Source organism: Pundamilia nyererei, unplaced genomic scaffold (genome assembly GCF_000239375.1).
Source record: "Pundamilia nyererei isolate P.nyererei 1_Seehausen unplaced genomic scaffold, PunNye1.0 scaffold01466, whole genome shotgun sequence".
NCBI classification, from domain to species: domain Eukaryota; kingdom Metazoa; phylum Chordata; class Actinopteri; order Cichliformes; family Cichlidae; genus Pundamilia; species Pundamilia nyererei.
Genome location: NW_005188867.1, coordinates 1 through 6596, shown reverse-complemented (window position 1 = coordinate 6596; position 6596 = coordinate 1). Strand labels below are relative to the sequence as shown.

General features: G+C 38.0%; 1 long non-coding RNA gene across 2 annotated transcripts; it reads left to right on the top strand.

Annotated features, from left to right (window-relative positions):
* Nucleotides 1–949: 949 nt before the first annotated feature.
* LOC102209554 (uncharacterized) lies at nucleotides 950–4913 on the top strand. Of its 2 annotated transcripts, none has more exons than XR_312529.2 (5): nucleotides 950–1158; nucleotides 1579–1763; nucleotides 3347–3413; nucleotides 3621–3663; nucleotides 3765–4913. It is a non-coding gene; the product is annotated as an uncharacterized LOC102209554 (long non-coding RNA). The 2 variants fall into 2 exon arrangements; XR_312530.2 differs by having other exon boundaries at nucleotides 3621–3667.
* Nucleotides 4914–6596: the final 1683 nt, after the last annotated feature.

The window sequence follows — 6596 nt, the reverse complement described above, 5'->3', positions numbered from 1 at the left end:
TCTGTAGTCACTCATCTGCCTGCTTTTCTGTTCTCTACATCACTGCCGCATTCCCAATTCTCAATACTGTCATCTTTATTCTAGTCCAATCATCTTCTTGCTCACCTTCTTTGGGCCAATCAGCCTCCACTTTGCATAGTTTAAATCTGCTCTCTTCATCATTTTCCCTTTCAGACTCTTATTCTTGCAGGCCACCTCCTCCCCATCTCCATCTCACAGACACCTCATCTTCATCTTCACCACCACCACCTTTAGACTCTGAGCAGTCTTGCCCTAAATCCTATCTCTGCTGGGATTCGGTTCTGCCACAATGAGTCATCAGAGTCTAATCGCCAAAGAGATTTATTACTTCTCTATCTCAATAAATCATGTTCACATTCTTCCATAGTGGTATAGTTACTATTTACACTTTAACCTCCTAAGACCCAAACTCTTTCATGGCATGCATTTTTAATTCTTTTTGCTATTTGGGCTGATTGGGACCTGATGAATGTAAAAACAAAGACTCACGTGATTTTTTGTTTGTTTGTTTGTTTGTTTTTACCTGATTTTTGTTTCTGACAAAAAATGAGATCCACATGTGAGGACATTCGCTTTAAATTTCGATAGAACAGTGGCAGTATAATGTCCTCGTGAGTGGATATCAGACCCTTATAGAGCAAAATTTAGAATTTTGGTCTAGATAACTCAAAATGTGATGTCCACATATGTGTACGCTAGGTCCTAGGAGGTTAAATGTCACTTGGAACGAAGCACTATGATAGCTGCCCACTGTTTCTATCCGGTCTTTAAGTCTGACGTCATCAGCTGTGTCTGGGCCCAAACCCTGTTGCAGGTCCATAACTCAAACGATCACTGCGGCATCACTGAGAGTTAAAAACTTTCTAAATTCTTTCATCTGTAATAAAATGATCAGTGTGGCTGCTCTACCAGGTGTAACTGTCCGAAAGTCTCCTTATATTTCAATCGCATCGCTATAAGTGCAGTGTTAATTTCTGCCGATAAGTTCCACTTTGTTCTTACTGTTTGCTGCGGTGATGACGTCACATGCTTTTACGACGCTCCTGCCGTATCACGAGTCCGAGGAGCACTAGCCATGTTTTTCTCCATGAGTGTGGGGGAATAGCGATCTCCAGCCGTGTGCGTTCCTGTGCAAATGTGAGTCAAAATCCCTCCGGTTCTACGAGTCTATTTCCACTTATAGCACGGGTTGTACTTTGACATTGATTACAGGGGGTTTATGCTAGGAGTTATCGAGAGTGGTAGAGGCATGTGACTTACCACCGTAGCATTTGTTGCGGGTTGGATCTGTGTACCGCGGTTGTGTTATTTAGCCACAAGAGGGCACTGAAGACCATGTAATTGCTGACCTTTCCTAATTTGGGGGCATTAGGTCTTTTCTGTTGTCTGAGATATATAGATATTCTTGTTTCCTGCCTGTTTAAATGGGATTGTGGGACTTTCTTATGTCAGAGCATTCAGCTGATTATTTGGGTTACAGAGCATTATATTGGCATGATGTTGGGAAGTGACGAGTGTTATATTTATATGTGAAAATTGTTTCTCCTTGTTATTCAGAACCACACGTCTGTCCACCCCCTCCCACATTCGTTAAGTATGCCTACTGCTGTACTGTTGAGCTGCTATTAACTTCCATTAAAGTCTATCCGGACATCACTCTCTGTGCCCCACTCTCTGACCGGAGTTTAAGTCCTGAGGGAGCTATCATCCCAGCATCCCAGAGACACTCTCTAACAGTAACAGTTAAGTTTAACATCCAGGCTTTCATGAAAACAGAATTTATTAAATTTAACTGAGTTAGAAGTTAGCAGGGAGTTAGCTCGTTAGTTTCCATCTAAATACATGTTCTGACTGAGAGATTTCTGAAACAAATTAAGACGTACAGCTCTGCCATCACTTCCGACATAAATGAAGACAGAAAACTAAACAGCAGTGACGTTTGTAATGTACACTATATAAACAGTATATATATATAGACAAAAGCATCTCTTAATATTTGAATTTGGGTTTTTTCAGTTACATTGCCACGGGCATATTGAACCACGCACCTAGCCATGCAGCCCACTTTTACAAACATTTGTGAAATAACGCAAAGCTTTAAAGGTCTCCATGAATTGATCAAATAATGAAATAATACAATAAATCAAAATTCAAAGTTTAAAACTAGCCACTAGGTGGTGGCTAGACAAAGACAAATATTTTACAAAAAAATAAGATGAATTCAAATTAATAAAAAGATGAAACATGAACATTGCTATCAAGTTGAAGCCTTTAATTTGACACTATCATAAACTCGTATTGTGTTTGTCTCAAAGGACTCTAATTACAGATGTAGGCCTTTTGCTGCTATTATTACAAAGAGTAATAATGTGAAACCTTTCACACCAATAAAAGCAGGAGCTTTAATTTAGTTGCTTGCTGTTGTTTTGTATTTAAGTTATAAGTTACTTTTAGCGAGCCTTTGCTGCCATTTTGATCACAAACGTTATTAATGAAAGCTGAGAAGTGAACAAAAGTAGGAAGAGGTGTGAGGTTTCCCTCTATTGGTTTACAGAGGTGTCACTGTTGCTTATGACCTTTATATTCAGTAAAACTCTGTTACTTAACATGTTACAAACATGTTACAAAGCATCACATTTCTTTTATGTAGTTATGAGTAGTTTCAAAAGAGAGGATAGGGTGGACCATTACTATATGAAAGGTGAATAATCATGAATTTGAGAGCCTATTATACCATCTCTTAGGAGATGTTTTTTTTCTTAGTGTCTGGCCTCCTGATCAGTTGCCATTGCTGAGTTATACTTTTTGAAGATCAACTTTCTTTACCATAAATATGCACATGTCAGGAGATCACTGGCTATCTCTCACAGTCTTGACGGATGCTCAATCATCCTGTTCATTCATCCAAGTGACTTCTTCAGTCTCAGCTGACTGAAGGTTTCCCCAATCTTATAAGCAGTACATTTGCATAATGACTGATGCCAGCCAACTGAAGGAACAATGAGCTGGGAGGTCAGTTCCTTCATCATATTTATGCAAATTCTCATGACCATTGATTAACAACCACTGATCAAAGCCCACTGATCAAAGCCCACTGATCAATGGCCATGAGTACCTCCCAGCCCTTTGTTCCATCAGTGGGCTGGTATCAGTCATTATGCAAATGTACTGCTTATAAGATTGGGGAAACCTTCAGTCAGCTGAGACTGAAGAAGTCACTTGGATGAGTGACGAAACATTTCTCCCACTGAAAACGCTATGTCCAGATGAACAGAATCAACTTTTGGAGGCTATCTCTCATATCCACATTTTTTCACTCTTACAGATTCCTGGAAGATTTTGTAAACCTTAAACCTTTGTAAAAGGTTTAACCACAGATATAACCACAGATGGTACGTTTTTGACTTTCTGAAAGAAAGTGCGTGTGTTTTTAATGACTTCTTAATTCATTACTAACCATTGTGCTGGACATTTTTTAATGTGCATGTTTTTCATAATACAAAGTATTATGTAGAGATTGTTTTAGCATGTACATGTTCTTTGAGTAAAAAAAAAATGACTGTAGATTTAATATGATTTTTTTTTTCTTTTTTACTCAGTCTCTTTAGTTCATAATCTTGAGATTCTTGAGCCATCTCCTCAGTAGGTCTGATCCATCTGTGTTATTTGTTTTTCTGCTTGATATTCTCCAAGCTGCTATTTTTCACTTTAATCATTTACCGATTCTTTTTTCTTCTCTGCAGAGAATGAAGATGGCCAAGTCTACACTGGTGTTGTGGCGGGTGAAGTAAGGAGAGAAAATAGCAGAGCTGGAGTTAATCAAGTCTTCCTCAACCAACAGGAGATGGTTTTCTTTATGCTACCATCCAAAAAACATATGGTGATTTAGGTTAGGGGTGGGTTTCAATAATCGATTTTCCAATTAAAATTGATTTTAGCTTTAAGAATGTCATATCATTCATTAAAATTCTGTATCGATTTTTAATGCATTTTGCCAGAAATGCCAGAATCTCAGGTTAAAACTCACAAAACTATTTCAACAACCACCAAACAGCTAAAACAGTAAACGAGAGCAGGTAAACGGATTCCACAAAAAGATGGAAACACAAAGCGTGGACCCGACAGATCAGAATCTGTGAGATGTCGGCTTTCTTACCCGGCGGCATATGCAGACACGCCATTGGGGCTTTTATCAATGACCAAAAAACACATTGGTCATTGATAAAAGATCCAAATGCCCACAGCTGACTCTTCAGTCACAGAGGAAGAGAATACATTGTGTTAAAAGTTTGTGATTTCTTTGATATCTGCACAATAAATTTTACATTCAAAAAAAAGATTCCCTAACTTGTTTAAATACAGTTGTGGCATGGCGTGGTCTGCGGTGCCAGTGCAGGGGAGGCGGACGCACCTGAATGGCATCCACAATCACCCTTCACCAGTTTAAAGTCTGTGTTCTAATGTTGGGCTGGCAGCTGTAGAGCTGCAGCCGTGTGTTTGTGACAGCAACCATGAGAGTGTCAATAAAGTATGTTGAAAAGCATGTTCATGTACATATTATCGGGTCTGCTGTGGTACGTTTACCACAGTTCAGTTCAAATTTATGTAACATTAAATCAAAAATCTCTATGCAATCTCTAGGCAGTGGTTCTTGGGCATATGAATGACACAGGGTGTTATGAGGAGAAATGCAGAAGGACAGATGTTCATGGATTTTCCTAGAAGGTTGAAACTGGTTGTGATGAACATTTCCTTTAAGAAAAAGTTAAATTTTTGAGCTAAACCTCTGTGAACCTAATATTATTATCTCGTAACAGAAAGTAACAGATAGCAGTATTTGTATAACAGTTTGATGGTAAAAAAAAAAATGTGAAAAATATGAAAATATTGTTTTTCTGTATTTACTCTGTCATACATATTTGGGAAAAAATTTTTTTTTATTTTTGCAGTTTTTCTTGATTGCTTTGACCCACCTAAAGATGCTGGGTTCCCTCAGTTTTCATCATCATTATATCAGTAGTACAGAAGATACCTCTTGGAAATGTTTTAACCCACAGTTTTGCAAAACAGTTAACACGGATGTCATTCAAACAGTCCATACCTGACAGCTTTTTTCCTGAGACCTGACGATGTCCTAAAATGTACACCGTACAAAAGGTTCCACATCTGTGTTGTTCTTTACCAGCATCTATGGAGGAGGTCTAAGGCAGATGAGAGTGAGTATCAAAAGTGGTGATTTCTATTGCTGTAACAGATTTTATTTTGGTTTACAAATATATTTCTACACATTAACCATGTGCAGAAACAACAGTAGTGTGTGAAAACAATGAGAATGACTAATGTGTTACTGATTTCTGAACTGCATTAAGAGTGGTGAGAATTGTGTTTCTGCTGTGAGAATTGTGCAAATGTAATTGATAATATGTATGTAATATCAATTTAGTTAAGCTGTTATGTTTTGTCAGGGATCATGTTTATGAAATAAAGCAAGGCAAATAAGGTGGCCAGTAAAGAAGTCCAAAGCTGCATAATTTTTAATCACTAGAGGGCACCATTATGTAAGAATTACTGAGCTGACAGTGTTTCCATTGTTCAGGTTTTAAAATCAAATGTTATATTTCAAACCCAGTTTGGCTTAACTATGTTTTTGTTGAGTGCAGGTAGGGTGGAGTGTGTGGAGATGAATTTCAGGTGTGACAGAAGGCTAGCAAGAAGAGCAAAAGTGAAGGTTTGCAAGATTGTAGTGAGACATGCTATGATTTACAGTTTGGATCTGGATGTTAAGATCTTCAATGGGAGTAACCCGAACGTACAAGACTCAAAATAAGTATCAGAGGGAACAGCTCAGGTTGAGGATTTAGGAGACAAAGTTAGAGAAGCAAGTCTAAGAGGGTTTAGACATGTGGTGAGGTTTTTAAATACTGGAGAGGTGTAATTGAGGGTGCTGAATATCGAGCTGTCAGGCAGCAGGAAAAGAGGAAGCCTGCAGGAGTAGATAATCTACCGGGGAGCAAACAAAGGAAGATGGAAAAGCTGTGGTTTTCCTGATCTGCCCAGGCAACTAATATATAATATCAGAGATTATATTTCAATCTCCACACACATATTCTGCTTTGGATTTCTTCTTTCAGCATCTATTTTCTTCAAAATACTGTATGATATACAGATGTAATAGTTTGAACGCACCCACATTGCCTAAACTATTTTTATTAAAAATCAAAGGCAAAAAAATAAAACATCAAAAAGCATTGTGTGTCCTGTGCTCATCAGTCTACATTTTAAACATAGACATAAACATAGAGCAGGAGCACAATATAACCAAGAAGAGTTATTGAGAGGCTCTGTGTAATAAAAGCTACATGCATATTTGTGGTTTGACACTTTTTTGTGTTTCACTTCTTTCTGTGTGCAGTGATGGTAACAGTTGCTGTGCAATGACATTGATGTCTCCTTTTATGGCGAAACCTAACATGAGACCTCGACACACAGAACTTTGGTACATTTCAAAACCACTGAAAAACACAACAATCATTAATGCCTGTGAAAGTGTTTCAAGGTTTGACAAGTAAAAATAA